The sequence below is a fragment of the Lepisosteus oculatus genome, chromosome 9, assembly GCF_040954835.1.
Source record: "Lepisosteus oculatus isolate fLepOcu1 chromosome 9, fLepOcu1.hap2, whole genome shotgun sequence".
In the NCBI taxonomy this organism is placed as follows: domain Eukaryota; kingdom Metazoa; phylum Chordata; class Actinopteri; order Semionotiformes; family Lepisosteidae; genus Lepisosteus; species Lepisosteus oculatus.
In genome coordinates this window covers 13,381,267-13,400,257 of record NC_090704.1, presented here as the reverse complement: position 1 = coordinate 13,400,257, position 18,991 = coordinate 13,381,267, and the positions used below count along the sequence as shown (strand labels likewise).

General features: G+C 34.4%; 1 protein-coding gene across 5 annotated transcripts in view; it reads right to left on the bottom strand.

The window, feature by feature from the left end:
- ddr2a (discoidin domain receptor tyrosine kinase 2a) overlaps nt 1-18,991 on the bottom strand; it is a 42,429-nt gene that overhangs the window by 23,312 nt on the left and 126 nt on the right. Inside the window, exon 1 of one of the 5 annotated variants that reach the window (XM_069194152.1) lies at nt 5,109-5,163. The exons of the other annotated variants lie outside the window; for them this stretch is intronic. The gene's annotated coding sequence lies outside the window, so the exon portion shown is untranslated. Of the gene's footprint in view, nt 1-5,108; nt 5,164-18,991 lie in introns of those variants that run through there. 5 annotated transcript variants of the gene reach the window in all.

Genomic DNA, 18,991 nt, shown 5'->3' with positions numbered 1-18,991 from the left:
TAACAAAAAAACAATGCGATATTTACTTTCGGCTTCTCCCTTGAGTATTATCTGTTATAAGATGAGTTGATCAATCAGTTAAATGTTTATTGTCCCTTCTATGAGTGCCATTTAAAAATTTCAATCCCAGTATCTATGCATTGCAGGCTTTAAGAACAGTTTTTTTTCATTTTTGATAATTAATGGATGAATTGAAATTAAAATTTAAGCGACACATAAGTACAGTATGTGAACTTTAATTATCCACTTATCATGCTTATGTTGGTAATATAAATGAGCTTGGCCTTATTTAAATTGTATTTTGAACAAATTCTAAAATTCTAGCAGATGGAAAAAAAGTTATGAACACTGAAAAACTGCATTTGTTGCTATCTGCCCAGAAAAAACCTGAAACACATCAATTTCTCCAAGAAATGAAAGGCTCAAGTAAATCATAGGGTAATTTTACAGCAGAAACTTTTAGACAAAAGTTTAGCATTATAATGTCTTTGAGGTAACACAGTGAACCAGTGTTTTGGCATTAATGTGGGGTTAATTTAAGGAAATTATACCAGCTCTGCAAATCAGGAATATAGTATTTCTCATGCAGAATCTATGTATAAAGCTGTTCCCATAACACATTCTCATAGAACATTCTACACAGAAATGTAGAGGGTATTATAGTATAAGCCTAATAATAGTGGAGTAAGGGAGGAATTAATGTTTCTATTGATTAGGCATTCTTTTGGAAACATACAGTACATTTACTAAAATATTAACAAAGTCTGTTCTATCAGTAGTGCAATTGGATATTTAAAGAAAGCTATGAATTTTCTGCCTTGACCCCAAGCCAAATATAACTTACTTTACATGGCTCTGCAGACAAAGGGGCTGACAAATAAAAATTGAAATTGTGGCCCTGTGTACATTTCAAAATCTGCTTTTGATAAAGGACAGGATTAACTCCCAAGTTACTTCAATGTATATTACTTTAAAAAAAAAACTTGTACATCAAAAATGTATGGCTCTCATTTCCATGAAACTCCATCAGTAAGCAGAAAGCTCTGATGATTCGGTCACATTCCATCTATGCAATCAGATAATTGTGGGTTGAAGAGACGGAAAGCCGAACGAATCTTCCTCCCCTCTCCACCACTCCTCCACTTCAGATGGCCCAAACTAAGATATTTTTCCAAACGTTTGCTAGTCAGTAACCTTTTTAAACCTTTTTTTTTGTTTAAAGCAAAAAAAAAAAGGTTTTGCACTGCAGAGACAATTATAGTTGAAAAGGAAATCAAATCTTGGAATCTGTTTCACCACAACATCAAGATGCATTGTACTGTATAGAGTCAGTTTTCTTTCTTGGTCTATAATTACTGCTTGGCTTTCACACAGATGAAACCATTTTGCAATGGTTCTATTGTTTTGGAAAGGGAGGCTAGACTGCTTTCCCACACCAAGTCCTCTGTTCTTTATCAGAAGAAGGCCCAGCTCAGCAAAATCCTGGCCAAATTTTACTATCTCTTGAGAGTGAGACCTTGTTTATTCAACATTTGTGGTGCTGTGAACTCTGGTATGAATTCATTCCAATGGTTTTTGCCTAGCTGAAGAATAGAAAATAACTACCCTGACCCTGGATGTCTGAGATCCTCAATTGTATCAAGAGAGAGGAGAAATATATAGTATAGAGATATTTTCTCATGTTTTTGTGTATAAAGTAAGATTTAGATCATAGTAGCATACAACTCAAGCGGAGATGCCTAGGTTTAGATAGATACTTCATTAATCCCTTGAGGGAAATTGCAGAACAGGTTTATAAAAATTAATTACCTCTGGCCAATTTGCAGCTCTGAATTGGGGGGCCATCTGAGCATATACAAAGTTCACAGCCACATACATTTTTAGGGTTCATTAGCATGAGATAGAGAATTTTAACCAATGAGACAGAAGTATTTGAACATTACAAATAACCTTTCCAGTTTATGGTATGTTTTAAGAGCATACTGTATGGCTGATATGCATTATGGGAATGAAGATTGATTATAATTTGCTGTTCAAAATGCTGGATTGTTTTTCTCAATCAAAAATTGTTCATGTGAATGAAACTCTTTATATGCTAATCTTCTACAAATTATCAATAGGAAACTTTGATAATGTAATGTAAAGCTGGAAGTAAATTCCAAACAAATAACCAGCAGCCATATCACTCTGCAACTCAGAACTAGCAACCCACTGAAGCTAAGCAGGTGTGAGCCTGCTCAGTACCTGGATGGGAGACCTCCTGGGGAAAAACTAAGGTTGCATTATAGTGATGGGGATACTTTACTGTAAACAGGTGCTGTCCATCAGATGAGATGTAAAACCAAGGTCCTGACTCTCATTAAAAATTTAAAAAAGACCCTGGCCAAATCCCCATAGGCTCTGTCCTTCTAATAATCCCCATCTATGTCTGGTGAGCGTTCTGGCACACTGGATGCTGCACATTGGTGGAGGGGAGTCCCCATTACCTGTAAAGCGCTTTTAGTGGAGTGTCCAGAAAAGCGCTATATAAGTGCAAGCAATTATTAATTATTATTATTAAATTATTTTAATGTAAAATGTCTTCATGGAATTGTGAATAGTTTTTCTTTTTCCTTATGATGAGTACATGATTAGCCGTGAGTTACCGTGACAAGAGTCTTGTGGCAGTTAATGCTGCTGTTCTAGGTTAGGATCACAGTTCTAGGTTAGGATAGGTTATATTTTGTTCTGGGCATCTTCTGTGTGGAGGACAAATACCCTCTTCATGTATTCAGTAGGGTTTTGGCCAGGTGCATTTTTCATACAGTACTTCCCAAAGACATGCAGAATAGATTGATTGATATGCCATCTCTGTGTCACAGATAGAATGGACTATGATCTCTGTAAAGTTAATCCCTAGCAACTCTTTAAATTTAAATTCATTGCTACTTTGATCACATTAAAATATACACAAAGCAATATTGTGTTTTCTTAATCTTTTGTAAATGGAGGTAAGTGTCTTCAGTATGGCAAGGTCTTCTTGTTGCTAAATGATAAGTTCCCCCCCAAAATATGACAAAGTTCTGAAACAAATTAGTCTGAAGGCATGTGTTAGGCATTTCTGAATGCCTACAGTATCCACTTGACACGACTCAAGAGCTCCTGTGAGCTTCAAAACAATCCCACCCTCTAGCACACAGAGTAAAAAAAGCAATTATGAACTAGTTAATAGAAGGAAATATCTTGGCATCAAATATCCTTTGTTTTTATTTAAAACATCTGCAGAGGTTTAAGAAATTACAAGTGTTACTGAACTGACATAGGACTCAAGAACAATACAATTATGTCTTCCAGAAATGATTTGGCAATGTCACCTTTGATAATTATTGCTTTCTCATTAAGGTGATTAATTGTCAGTTTAATTATTTTTTATGTTTATTTAACTGTAAATTACAAAATGAAGTTAATGCAAGTCAAAGTTGTCCTTTTGTGACTTTAAATTTGGTTAGCTTACTGTGCTGAATCACAGTACAAAAGATTTGGATCTGTATCAATTCAATGTTAACAATGTTAACAGCCTTTATATTTTAAATCTTCTTCAATAAAAACTTCTCGGTATGGAGAGATTTTCTCCTTACTAATGTTCTGACACATAAAATATAAACTTATCTTTGTGAATGATGGAAGCAAATTATTTAAATGTAAAACATCTTAATGGAATTGTAAATAGTTTTTCTTTTCTCTTTCTTGGGACTGTGGATCAGTCTGACTCATCACTAGCATGCCTGAGAATAACTGTATTTCCCTACCCGAGAGGACGTTATTGTTCCATAACACTGTTTTTGCTATAGTAACAAAAGTGTTCAGCTGACCTCCATAATCGCTGTGTGTTAGGTCCCTGGAATGATGCTATAAACAAGCTTTTTGTGCAGCAAATAAGCATTCAGAAGGATCTAATAACCTGAACTATTAACTTACATTTGTTTTTTTGTCCTTGTCATTTTCCTGCTTTTAATTGTGTGCAATTTGCCACTTGCAAATGTTGGATAGACACCTAGTGATATGAAGAAACATTTTTTTTAATCTCAGAGAGTCTTGGGGCCTAGAACAAACCCTTTAAGACTGTTATTATTGAACCGTGGCATCTTTCAAAATGCAATGCTTTAAGATTTAACACAATTTTAACGAGATTCAGGGATCTCAAAAGCCACTAGACACAAAATGGCCTCTTCTGCCCATAGAACTGTGTGAATACAATTTTTGTGAACACTTATCAATAGTGTCTAACCCAAATACAAATTATTACAACTTCAGGTACATTATTTGACAGAATACATAGATCTTCTGTTAGCTTGGAATGTAAAGCACATTGCTGACTCTGCATGGAATGAAAAACTGGGAGTCTGCAGTCTGTAATCACGCAGATCACAGGAATTATTTTGTCATTCCACAAAATAAACACATGACAAAATGACAGGAATTTACCTCTATAGTTATCTGCACAAAAAAAAATCACAGAATTTGCCAGTTTCAAAATCCTGCCCTAAACAGACATAAAATTGTCCCTTACATTAAACTATATGATATAAAAATGTTTGCACGCTTTAAATGGTTGACTGGTCTTGGATGTAGGATATTTGTTCAGTAAACTTAAATCACACTTTATTTATAAATTAATTTGTATTTTTCTGTTACGTCAGTTAGTTAACGCCGCTGCTTGGCAAACAGCTAGTATATCCTTAGACTTAAAATAACACACAAAAATAAATCAGAGATGGTATGGAAGAGGAGGGAATGAGACAAAACTGCCCAATGTGACAACATTATAAAAAATACTATTCATTCTGCTTTATTTTTATTAGAAATAATGTGTATTCAAATTATTGAATAAATCCTGCATTGTGCTATTGCTAATGCACCCTCAGACACTTTGTTACATACACACCACTCTGAACTGAATAAATGCAAAGCTGTGGTAAATGCTTATTCAGTGCTAGGCTTTGCTGAGGTGACTAAAGTTATTTTAGTCAGTCATTTCTGATGTATCCCATACAGTACATACACAATATGTTACAATTGCTCACATACCTTTAAATTAATCTAATTTCCAAAACAAACTGAGCCCATACCAGTATATGGTGGTTTTACAGTCTGTTCAGGTGTTCAGCTTTCTCCCATGAGAGTGCATCCAGCACAAGAGTAACCCACAGCTCCACAGGGCCCCACTTCTTTAACTATTTTTACACACTAGACAGCATTAGCATAATTTATGTGCTGAACTTTCAAATGTCTCCAATAAACATCCTCCTGAGTGGCTTGTGAAGGCAGTGTGTGGCTCAGGTCTCAAAGCCTGCATTATTTCTTGGATTGGCCTGGTTACTATTGGCTCATGTTGGCTATATGTAGTGCACAACTTGAAGCTGACTCCCCAGCAAGCTTGCAGGGCAGAGTGAAAGAGCCTTTCACGATCTGAAACTTGAGCAAAGCCAGTTACAGCATGAAGCCTATTCGCTCCATTATTACAAAATTGCAAGAAGATTTAAGCTGAAACACCTGTTTCCATGAGATGTTACACAGTTTTTAAGAGTTGCTAACTTGCTATTGCTTCTGTTATCCACATACTGTAAAACAACATGACACACAGGGACTCAGATGTTACCATAATTCAATCAGCTGACTAATTTATTGTTTTAAACACAGCACAATAGGTATTAGATAGATGTTGAAATCTCATAAATGGTTTATTTTTCTTGTAAATATGCAAATGTTAAAAATAATGTTTTATAAATGATTCAACAACAGACATTGTGGATTTTGGTTTGAAGTATGAAGATTATCTGGAAGAAAAAAGACCAAACTGAACGCCTGCAAAACATTTTTATCTTAGGAAAAGGTTTAAGACACTGAGATTTTAAGCTTTGTGGACTGTAGTTGAAAAATATATTTGAATGCAAACATTAAGAACCTTTTAAAAGGCTGAAGCATTTATAATGATGTCAGTTCTAATATATCCACAAAAAATCAAATTTAGTACCTATGCAATTACATTTAAGTGACCATGAACTAATTTTAGTGTTCACAGTCTGACACTCTTAATCACCTTCAGTGTAATTTTATCATTAAAATTATGTAAAAACACAAATAAAGAACTGAGAATAGTTTTATATTTAAATATTAAATTAGTTGTCCAAAGACAATGTACTGTATGATAAAATTTGTCTTAATTCACGTGAGGGAGTAATCGTATTGGGAAAGAATAACTAGGTTCTGATTCTTTTTCAGAAGCTTTTCTTTTTCTTTGCAAGGTGTATGACCTGGCAGTGAGACAGTACATGTGGTTTCCAGCAGTCTGGCAAAAGTCAAATCTCCCTACTCTGAACCCCAAGCTGAGCTTCATTACCAATGAGTAATTTTAAAAGGAAACTAACAGAAAGTCCTTTCAGTGGTAATAGTCATATTAAGACGCATAATTCAAAAAATAGATTTATCATTACCCGAAACTGATTTAGTAAAAATGCAAGAGATATTGAAAGATGAACAGTGCATCAAATTATACAAATGTCACCTGATACTGTCTCAATATTTCATGAATGTTTCTATTATGATTATTCCTGCTATTATGTATTCGATGTAGATATGTATATGTGTATTTTATTCTCATGTCTGAAAATAAAGGTTCCCAATATACTGTAACTACAAAAACCTATAATTACTTTTTACGATGGAAGTTCTAGAGGGAATCATTACATTTCAATAAATGCATTTTCTGTTGAAAGTTGAATTTAACCAATTAATTATACAGGTTGTCTGTATTTAAGAGACTTGGTGAGGATACACTCACATCTCCTTGCCGCTTTCCCAGATATCCCATACATTGATTTTAGCTTGCTGATGAAAGGCTGTTTAATTTGGAACAGCTGGTGTTGGAAGTACCCAGGTGCCCTGAACACTACACAACTGATAAAAGAAACAGCTACGATTTAAAATCATTCAAGGCAATAATTTCTGCATCATCCCATATGAAAATGTTTTCTCTCCCTCTTATGAATATTTTCTCAAGTCAGATATTCTTTGATCTAAACATAAAACTGTCACACATAGTCCCTATGTTAAAAAAAGCATGAGACAATTCAAAATTCTAGAAGTTAAGTCAAATATTTATGTGGAATATTTTATCATTAGTAAGCTTTAATGTGCAGTATGCACATTATGTTTGCTCTTACTAATATCTACAAATCTGCGAGTGCCCTTTACTTGGAGGCAAATGCAACATTTAAAGTTAATATTATGTACGCTTACAATTATGTGTTTTCCGTTTATGTGTGATAAATTCAAATCACATATGGTTATTTTCAGGTTGGACAAGGGAATTACAAGATTCGACTTAACTTCTCTCAGATCCTTCAAACATCTCTGTTTAATAGCTATTGATTCAAACAATTAACTGCACTGTTCCTGTAACATCTAACATTTACTGGATCTTAAAATGTCAATACATTTTCAACATTCAACACAGATGGTTTAATTGTCTTTATTGGATACTAGTTTAAATGGATATACTGTATATTAACATTTGCCTAGGTAATTTGATATCTAGGAAGTAACAAATGAATGCACATCCAGTAGCTGTGGTAAGACTTGTAGATGTGGTCATTTTTCACATTCTGATTAGAATTCTTCTTATCCCTTTCATCTCCATTAATCAATGTCATTACTACTTGGTCCTGAGCTGTATTAGCATGTGGCAGTGAGAAGATTACTTTGAATTGATTGTCCCCTCTCCAACCCGATATAACGAGTCAAGACAAATAATAACATTTTCCCCTTTCAGTCGGTGTCAGAGCTACTTGATGACCAGCAACCATTTTTAGGAAAGCCTTATCTTATACCTCTTATAAAGGAGCAAAAAGAAAGAAAAATATTGTACAGGTCTCATTGTTCACATAAAATCCATATACTGGCAATAATAAAACAAACTTGGGAATATGGTCTGTTTTATAGATTGTCAGAAATAACTAACAATTCTTGGAAAGACCAGAAGACTACAGCTACCTTAGAGAACAGAAGGCCCGAGTGACATCTGTTACAGTATGTCAATAAAGTAAGAACTACCCGATTTTAACCTGAACTTTAGACAACGTCCTACTTCACTGAATTGAAGTAAGAGGGAATCAGATTTTCTACTGTTGATAAGATTGTTTAGTAGGTTATATCAGGACAGCAGCCCTCTTTTTATTCCAGTTAAAATCTGTCATGCAGAATATGTAAAATACACACTACTTCCACTCATAAAAGTGCTGGTTCTGGCCCAAGATGAGTGCTTACTCAAGATTACCTCTATGACAGAGCCAGTACCCTGTGGAGAGAGGCTTATTTTAAAATGACATGTTTATTAAGCCAATTAATTGTTAAAGCATTATTATAAAAACACTTTCTTGTTGAACTATATTTATTACCACCTAATTATACAGCTTTTACATTTTCTATACTGATGCACAACATCATGAGTATACAATGAATTTCTCACAGTACTGCTAACCAAGGCATGAATACATTTTTAATGAAAAACATGAATAACTATTTATAAATAAATGAAACACTGGGCCAGAGGCAAGAGGAAAGTTTTTTGCCATCTTTATAGATAGAACTACTATATATTCAGTATCACTTTTTGAAGCACAGAATTCCTTACTATAGGCTGAGCTAATTTTATCCCAACAAAAATCCCTTTTCTAAGATTGCACATTTTCTCCATATTTTGTCCCTGTTTCATTCAGATAAAGAAAAAGAGTTGTGCTAATAGAGATTTTTCCTGGAGATTAAGTTTATGGAAAGACTGTAAAGAGAACAGTTGTGAAAACACCTGTTGCCATACCAAATTATTGCATTTTTATTTATATTCTAAAGGTTACAATTTTCTCAAAAAATAGCATATATAAAATTTTTGCAGGAAACTTGTGGCCCACAAACAATCATTTTGATAACTGAGCCAATAACAGTTATTTGGGCCTTTTGAGGTATTTTATTTTTCTATGTATTTTGCTATGCATGCTAAATGTTTCAATGTTTTAGCAAAGAAACAAGTTATAAAAAGAATAAATCATTATTCCGAGCAGAAATTAAACAGGATGCACAGAAATTTCTAAACAGAAACAAAAGAGATTCAATTAAGCAATGAGAGGGGAAATATTCAGAAATATATTGCAAAAAAACGTGAATAGATCTGGACCAATAAAAAGAATCTTTGCAATCAATTCACGATTTTATGACTTGAAAATGACATTCTCTTGTATCATGTTCACAAAGAAGGCAGCTCATAAAAGAAGAATGCAATTTTTAGTCTTGATGCCCCTTGGTTGATCAATGTTTATTTACTCAACAGAGGAATTTATATCAGTAGTGCTTTCTAAGCCCAGAGTATTGGCATGTGCCAGATGTTCTGAGCACATTCCATTGCAGTATCGAGAGAGATGTCTTTAGTCTATATCTCAGAATTAGGCGTTTCTTCTATTTCAAAAGCAAATTACTGGTTCCACTGTACTGTACTTTACTTCCTCAAAAGGTCCAAAACATGAAAGAACTGAGATGGATTGCTTAAATAGAAAAACAACAGTATTGGATTACTTTATGCATATCCTCAAAGAAACTTAAAGTGATACGTCTTCAAAAACTGAAAAGAAAAAAGAACGTGAAGGAATAAAAAAATGCTTTTTTTAAAACACTTCGAAAAATACACTCTTGGTTTCAGTTTTGATGTGAAGCCATTAAACAAAGGGGTGTTGCAATTAGGACTGAACTAAACAATGCAGAATGTGTTTTATGAGGCCTAGGCTTCACAATAAAACAAATGCCTTCTTCTCTTGTTCTTGTATTAATATGCACATATACTATGAACACATGTGCTTTTCATTCTACATTTCATTCCCTGAGGCTTTAGCATAGCATCTTAGATATTTTATGCGTATGAGTGAAATCTGAATAAAATAGCATTTCTATTGTAATTGAATCCAGGTGATGTTACATAAGATGCAAATACAATTTTCTAACAACATTAAGCTTCTCAGATTTATAAATAGTTTATTACATGGAAAAAAAAACTGCTGTCTAAATTAAAAATTGAAAATGGTTATTTCACATGGTCTTTATGAGTCAGAATATGTGGACTCAAGCTACTTTGCAGGTGTTCATAAAAAATGTTTCTTTACAAGTTTGATATTGCTCCAAAGAATCTTTGAGTCCTACCCTTCTACCCCAGAGAGCCCCATATAAATACAAATACTGCTGTCTCAGTCTGGTTCCTTCAGTGGTAAATATTTCAAACCATTGACATAAAAGCTCTCGTGGATAGTCTTGAAAATCAATAATTGCACATTTGTCTTGAAAGAAAAATAAAACTTTAAGATATTCATTTAACACCTTACATCTCTAACCGACAACTCAAGTCTATGTTTAACTCTTGAAATAAACATGAAAGACTGCTCAATAGTTTTCTCTTTTTCTCAGCATCTGCCCAGGGTCAGTGCTCCTGAAATTATGAGACAATGTACATGGACCTTATAAGGCAGAGCTCAAACTCACGTGGTCTTTGCTTAGACCTTCTGTACAGAGGCAGCTGCTGTCGCAGTAGCATGGGCAGTAGATCATAACAGGTTGACACCCTTCAAAAAGGGAACTTTAATGGTTTTCTGTTGTGTCTGCAGCACCGAACAGTAAATTGGTATGAGTAGAGACTTGAGCCAATAATAATTATAATAATAATAATAATTGCTTACACTTATATAGCGCTTTTCTGGACACTCCACTCAAAGCACTTTACAGGTAATGGGGACTCCCCTCCACCACCACCAATGTGCAGCATCCACCTGGATGATGCGACGGCAGCCATAGTGCGCCAGAACGCTCACCACACATCAACTATCAGTGGGGAGGAGAGCAGAATAATGTAGCCAATTCATAGAAGGGGATTATTAGGAGGCCATGATTGGTAAGGGCCAATTGGAAATTTGGCCAGGATGCCGGGGTTACACCCCTACACTTTTCGAGAAGCACCCTGGGATTTTTAATGACCACAGAGAGTCAGGACCTCGGTTTTACGTCTCATCCGAAGGACAGCGCCTGTTTACAGTATAGTGTCCCCATCACTATACTGGGGCATTAGGACCCACATGGACCACAGGGTGAGCGCCCCCCGCTGGCCCCACTAACACCTCTTCCAGCAGCAACCTTAGTTTTACAATAACCTTGTAGACCATAGCCACTGGGTAAACCTGTGTGAGAACAACATGTCTTGCAATGCCAAAATACCTTGCAAAAGCCAGTGAAATCAGATGAAAAAAACACAAACAAAAACTCTGAATTACATCTAGAAATAACTAGAAATATGGAGGTTCAGACAAAGCAAATCTTTAGAAGACAGGAACCTCTTTCTGAAAGAACTGCAGTTTTTACTGTTATGAGTAATTTTCAAGTAGTAGGTTAGGTGCTGCGAGAATGATGGTCAGGAACAGAGCTCTTTTCTCTGTGTTGTATTTGATCATTTTTGCAATATCCAACTTGATTATTAGTTTAACTTGAGTAAGAGAAGCCTTGATAAATAAACGTTTCAGTTTCTACATTACCCAACCACAGATTGGCCATTTGCTTGGTGGATTTATATAGTGTAATTTTTAAAAATCACTCCCAGCTGGTTTTAAATAATCCTTTGCTCTCAGAAGGATATAGTACTTTGCCCCTCCAATACATGTGTTATGTTTTGCAATGTTTTGAGCTTATTCTGTATATCATTCATAAGACATCCTGGATAAAAAGAACCATCCTTACATACAACACACTCTTTATTCACTCTATATTATCCAAGCAGTATGAAGAAGACCATCTGAAGCTCCTTAAATTCTATAAATATGATTCAAAATCCCATTCACGAGACTGAACGGAATTAGCACTACAAGAACAAAGGAAAAGGTGCCAGTACATTGTTCAGTGTCTTCAATAGTGAACATCTAACCATTATGAAAGGTTACCGTGGTGGTTTCCATGGTAAACATGAACGCAATTTTTTGCTTTTTTCTTTGCATCATGTTTATACAGTTCCATGGATTTACTTTGCTTTGCCATCATTCTCTACTACTGTAATTTATAACACTTCAAATCTGACATTTTATAAGGGAAGCATTCCCTAAATTAATAAAGGTAGAACTGAATACAATATTCAGTGTTTTTTTTATTCAGCACTTTCCAAAAGAAAAGTGTTTGGTATTTGATTATTATAAGAAGAAGAAAATGGGTAAAGGTACCGTATGTCATCAGTCTTAAACTGGTGTATCTCTGGCTGTGTACTGTACATTGTTTACATGGCTATTTTATTTGCTGCTGTAAAACATGTATCAGATTCCAAACATGGAACCCTGAATGTCCTCTATGCCATTGTCAACTTTATAATTATAGTTATAGCTTTATAACTTTATATATTATTTAAAATATTCAGTTAAAGCCAGAGCTGGCAGAATAAAAATTGTTATTTTAATACCTTTCATTTAATGAAAGTTCCATAGATGGATCCAGATGTTTTGACTCTGGTCACACAGCATTTTGTATTTTAATAATAATTCCTTACACTCCACTCCAAGCGCTTTACAGGTAATGGAGACTCCCCTCCACCACCACCAATGTGCAGCATCCACCTGGAAGATGCAACAGCAGCCATAGTGCGCCAGATTGCTCACCACACACCAGTTAACAGCGGGGAGGAGAGCAGAGTGATAAAGCCAATTAATAGATGGGGATTGATGGGGATTATTAGGAGGGAATGGGAAATTTGGTCAATTTGATTAAACATGTATTTTGTTTACATGTACTGTACGCTTGCAGAACTGTGTGTATGGAATCTCTCTAGTTTCCTTCTGGTGAAAGTCTTTAAGCTAGTGCTATGCATTAACTTGTTAATAAAGAGAACACTAAAAAGCGCCACCTAAAGTGCAGAATGGAAACCAAGCATTTAAAAAGAACATCTTGTGGCTTGTTTGTCGCTGTAAAAGGTTGCGAGGTTGTCCTGGCAAGAAACCTTGGTTTGAAGCACAGCCAAAAATATAAATATAACTAAAATATAAAAGGTTCAGGAGATTCAAACAAACCTCACAGTATTGTGTAATTTTGTAGGGTTAAAATAAACTAAGATATAGAATTGGTGCTGACCTGCTAGGCTAAGGCTACCTCAGCCTACAAATGAGAAGAAGGCTTTCAGAACTCCCCTGGAACACTAGCAACAATAGACCAAGAAGCTGCTGCAAGAGTGAGGCTGAAAGAGGGAGGGATGTGAAGTAATGAATACTGGAAAAAGAGGCTTCATATGCAGAATTGCATTTGAATCTTAGCTAGAGTCAAGTTCCAAATTATTTACATTTCCAATTGTCAAAAATATCAGATGTTTCTAGCCAAACACAATCCCTGTTTTACCTCTTGTTTCTGAGGACAGCCAAGTGTGGGACAGAAATGCCTGATATTTAGATTTTTTAAATGAATAAAGCCAACAAGACTTGTAATTAACTGAATATTTCACTTTTTGTAACATTGTTTTATTTATTTCTTTAATTTTAAACCCATCCAATTTACAATTTGCGAATTGTTTCTTCACCTCTTGGCTCACAACAATACGTACTATACTACACAGGTTAAATGAGAATGGGCAGGCATACTGTTCTCACTCAGATGCCTGTTGGAGCTATTCATCTTTTGACATGCCCCAAGCTCCATCATGCCATGCAGGAGAGTTTGTTCTGTCTCTCAGTGACATCATTGCAAAGCCCAGGAAAACACAGTAAATAGCCTAGCCTACCCTGACAGTGATTCTGAGCCACTGTTTGGAGAATACAAGTAACACTTTGCTAGTGACCTGACCCAGACTTGAACAAGAAACATTAGGGTCATAGATAGTTATAGATAGGTCTACAGTCTTCACATACAGAACAACCACCTTTACTCAGGTCTCCTGTTTTGACAGAGTTTATGGCATAAGCTCGGAAGTAAGACAAACCCCAGCTGCTACCAATTCCTGCAATCACTATTTTTGTGTGCTGGCTTTTTGCTCTGAAACAAAACATTAAACCTTTTTCATTATTAAAAAGTACATATTCTCTCTGGTACAATTTTAAGAACCAGCAGTAGCACAGAATTCCTCAACTGTCTATCAGCAGGATTAGACATCAGTGAAGGCCTCAGACATCAGGTTTTGACACCTAGACTTTAATTATTTATGCTTGCTGCCCCTTGAATTTATTTTGAACTGATCGAAAAGTTAAACTTCATTCATGAACTATGTTTTTCCTGAGTGGAAAACATTGGTTTCCTCATTAAATATTCTATAGCCATCTGTGATTTACATCCTTGATATGATCCTTGAGATTTGTCAACACTTCGCTTGTGTGTTTGGGATATTTTTGCAAGTCACCTGCCAAACTGGAAAACTACCACATGAATAATCTAGCAAAATCCACTGCCCGCCCCTCCCCCCACGTCACAGCGCACCTCTCATAATCCTTTTAAAAGGATTTATTGTTCACTATAACCAAGGATGTCACTCCATCTATACTTTGTGTTCCTTGTGATTATTAGATATACAGCCTGCATTTTTGGTTAATCAGGAGCATATACTGTAACTATTGTTTTTGCAGATGTGGAATTCAAACTTATTGCATGATAACAGCCAGACTGAAACACTTTTGTAGTGCCACCAAACTGCTTCAACAATGTTGCAAAATTCCAATCCTGCCTCCTTATTCAGAAAGTGTAAGAACAGAGAAGGATGCTGAGACCAATAATTATGGGTTACCAGCTGGATTGTTTAAAATAGTGAGCGGGTAATTGCTTTAGCAGGGAGTGGTGTTTGTGTGCTGAATGATGGAGTTTAAACAGTAGAAGATACAAATTCCCATAGCTCTGTGCAGACCACTGCATGCACATTGTTATATGTATCTTAATGTTAAATAATATTTAATAAATACCTAGACCTTTCTAGTGTTTTAGCTTAACCTATAAAGACAAAAACATTTTGTCTTAGATCAAATATAGGACGCTATCCATTTTAAAGGGGGTATAATTCGAAACAGATTTTTTTCCAGTGAGATTTTCAAAATTATACTTAAGGGATACATTTCACTGCGTAAAATGATTTTGATTGAAAACATTTGCGCTGCTAGGGTAAACAGACACCATTGCGTTGGTTTATCGTGAACACTCCCAAAATTCCTGGAAGTTGTGTCTTATCTTGTCTCATTACTAAATTAACTGATGGCTTCAAAAGAGGTTAGATTTTGTTTTTATTGATTTTTGAAGAAATTATAATCTTCAATGTAGGTATCTAAAAGTGCTCATAATAAATATACACATTCAAAAACATGATTAAATCACTGTACCATGTCAAAATATTGTTTGTGTGATTTTGGTGTGTAGATACATGTACATAAACAGCATTTGGTCAAATCTGGCTCACATACTGATCTTCCATATTTGCAAAAAGGAATAATGCATAATATTGATAAAACTTGTTTATCTCAAATGTAAAGCGGTCATACAAGTTGTCAGTTAGGCAGCTCTCCATAGTTCTGCCTCATTGTTTTAATTAGTAACTTAATTGCTTTCATGAGACTAACATTGCATTCTAGCTTCTATCGTATGTAATCTTACAATTAGTAAGTCTGCGAACAATAGACAAAATGGCTAACTGACAGACCTAATCTGTTTTAATTATTTATAAACGTTTTACAGCACATGCTTGCAATTCCAGGAAATATTTTAGTATTTCTATTACAGTGGTGGGGATTGTAAATTTAACAGGAAATGAAATCATTCACATATAATGTAGACAAATGTAAGACTTTCATACATTTTTTCCTGAATCTTCCTAGTGTTTGTATGACCTAGTCCTACAAATAAACTGGACCATTTTGTATTATTTTTAGATACGTACATAAATAATGTATAATACACATTTAGATACATAAATAATAGTGTCCCTGTATGTATTTAAAGATTGTATTTCAACACCTTTACCAATTAGAAGTAACCAGGATATAGTGTGTGAGCATGAACCATTCATAATGGGGATTCTGAGAGTTTGTTTTCAATATCTGGCCTTCAAAGACAGATAGGCACGTTTGATTATATAATTTTTAAAATTAAATTGAAAGCCTTTATAGTCAATGAAAACAAAACATGTTTATGCATATAAATGAACATGATTTTTATAGTAAACATTTCCTAGTACTGGGGACAGGATTTCTGACTTGTTTCAGTACATTGGCACACATATTAATTGTCTTATTCCTACATGTCAATTAGATGAAAGATGATTAGAATAACAACAACATAAACTGAAATAGTACCACACAAAGTTAAAAAAAGTTAAAAGTTAAAACACAGATTTTCTATCTGTACAAGTTTGCCATGGATTTTTAGTTATTTGCCCTCCATGGATTAAGATGATGGAAATCATTGTGTAATTGAAATGACATTTTTACACTCACTTCTTTCCAAGGTTTTATTGTTGCCCTGACAGTTCTAAAAAGACCATGTACTGTATGTATTAATATAAGGTTCAGTCCTTTCACACAATTAAAGAACGTCTCACAATTAACAATAATGGAAAATAGTTATTTTAACAGGGTTAAGACAATAAGAGCGCCCATGCTGATTTAGGAAATGGTCCATAAAAACAACACCATTAATGTTTAACAGCTGGGAACACACCCGTAAACAGACAAGCACACGCAGATATTTAATGTGGGACAAGGGAAGACTGCTTTCTGAGTACAATGGAAAGATACATTTTACAGGAAGCAATGCAGCCAAGAAGACAGCTTAAAGGTCTCAAGAGTAAATTATATGTATGAAAGCAGAAACATTTCTGCGTTACACTTATCTTCTATGGAACAAGCTACCCAGCCATGTTAATGAAACTTGAAATTCTGTCATTATTCAAGAAAAGGCTGGAAAGAAGCCTACAAACGCACTAGACAGGCCAAATGGCCTTCTCTGTTCTTGTGCTTTTTATGCCCATAGACCTTAGTAAAGCAGAGGTCCTATAATGGGCCTGCAACTTTGGCTGATCTGAAATGTCAATCCCTTGCTATTTTCAGTCCAAGGGTAAAACATCATTTCTAAGAGATTAAATCTTTCAGCATGCTGTCACGTGTGACATCTAAGAGTGCATGCGGTGTCTTTTCATCACAATGTTTCTGTTTTATTAACAAAAGCTTATTAAAGAATTGCCTATATAGTGTTTTGTGCATGAATTCCATTTTGGATAAGGGACATTTGTATTGAAACAAACAGGCAAATGATTAATCACAAGATTTCATTTAAATGTACTTTTTGGGAATTCTTGAAATAATATGTAATAACGTACACTTTGAATATACTACATTGGGGATAATATTAATGTGCAGGATTATCATAAAGGATTTCACGCTAATTGTTTCAAAATGTATAGTGATATTTTCTGAACCTCAAATTCACTGACAAAATACTTAAAACAATACATACAAGAAATCAACATAAAAAATCCTCTCCAAATACTCTCAGAAAATGTAGGAAAGACTTAGGTCAAGTTAGTTACCAACTACCAACTCAATTAAAAATATAAAAATAAGATATGAATCATTATGCAAGTTAATTTATAAAACCTTCAAAGTTTATTTTTGTTGATTTGCCTAGAGGTAATTTTAACATACCTATTTTGTGAAATAATTTACAGTTGATATATAACGGCATTTTCCTGTTCCGATATGTTTGTTTTCTTTCTTAGATACTGTATCTAAACAATACAAAGTCCTCAGATCCGTATCAATTAATGAACTGCATTTATCATCATTATCATTATCATCATCATCAACATTTTACAAGTCTAAGTTAAATTTAACAAGCATATCCCCCACTGGGAAAAATACAGATGGATTGTATTATAGGATCTTAAAACTACAGGAAATTGTGTTTAATTGCATGGAGCCTGCATTTTAGGGGGATACCAGATAGGTGCCTGATAAAAAGCAGAAGTGCTGACAAATGATCCAATAAAACAGGGGAACATTCTTCAGTGAGAATAAAAGGATGATGTGATTGAGTGTTTCATAGTAAGAATGGCTATTCAACGGACAAGCATAATATGAACAAAAGGTGAAGCAGTTACGTGTCTTATTTTTCTATCATACTGTTAAGTAACTCCTTTTAAATTTCAAAGACATGTTCCAAAAGGATAAATACCATATACTAATCAACCATTACTTTTTCATACAAAAAGGAGTAGAATTTAAAATATACCCAGATTATATCTATGATTATCTTTTTATTTTTCATTAAAGTCATCACTTTCACAATGTCTTAGTATCTATAGTCACAAATCTTATTTTTTTAAATAGTAATTTGTAATAGTAAAACCCTAAAAACAGGCATATTTGGAAAATCAATACAAACCGTTTCAAGAATGGAATGGCTTTTTGTGTATTTAAAATAATGTATATTATTTTAGTATTGCATAGGTATGCAAAACACTCTGAGACATCAATAAAAACAATATACTCAATGCAACTTGAGACAACAAAAATCTGTACTTAATTTTCTGTTAATTATTCAAGAAAAAGTATCATTTTGTGCCCTTCTGATAGAATCAATGTAAATTTACTGTTACTATAAGGGACTATTAGAAAACTTGTCAACTTCCAAACAGGCATCTGGTTTCTCGGCAATCCTCTATTCTAGCCTGCCATGCAAACAGCAGTTAACAGAAGGAAAAATGAAAGGTACAGTTTTAGAAAGGTTTGTTCCCTAAAAAAAGAATCACCACATCATCAATGATTGCTCCTTTGTTTTCAAATAAGACAAAAAAGCTCTATTCTTTCTTTATTTTCCTAGTAGTCACAGGCAAGTACTGTTAACAACAAAAGCCCAAAAGAAACTAAAGCACTTACAAGGATTAGAAAAATGAATAAAAGAAAAATATTTTTAATAGAAAGCAATTAAACTT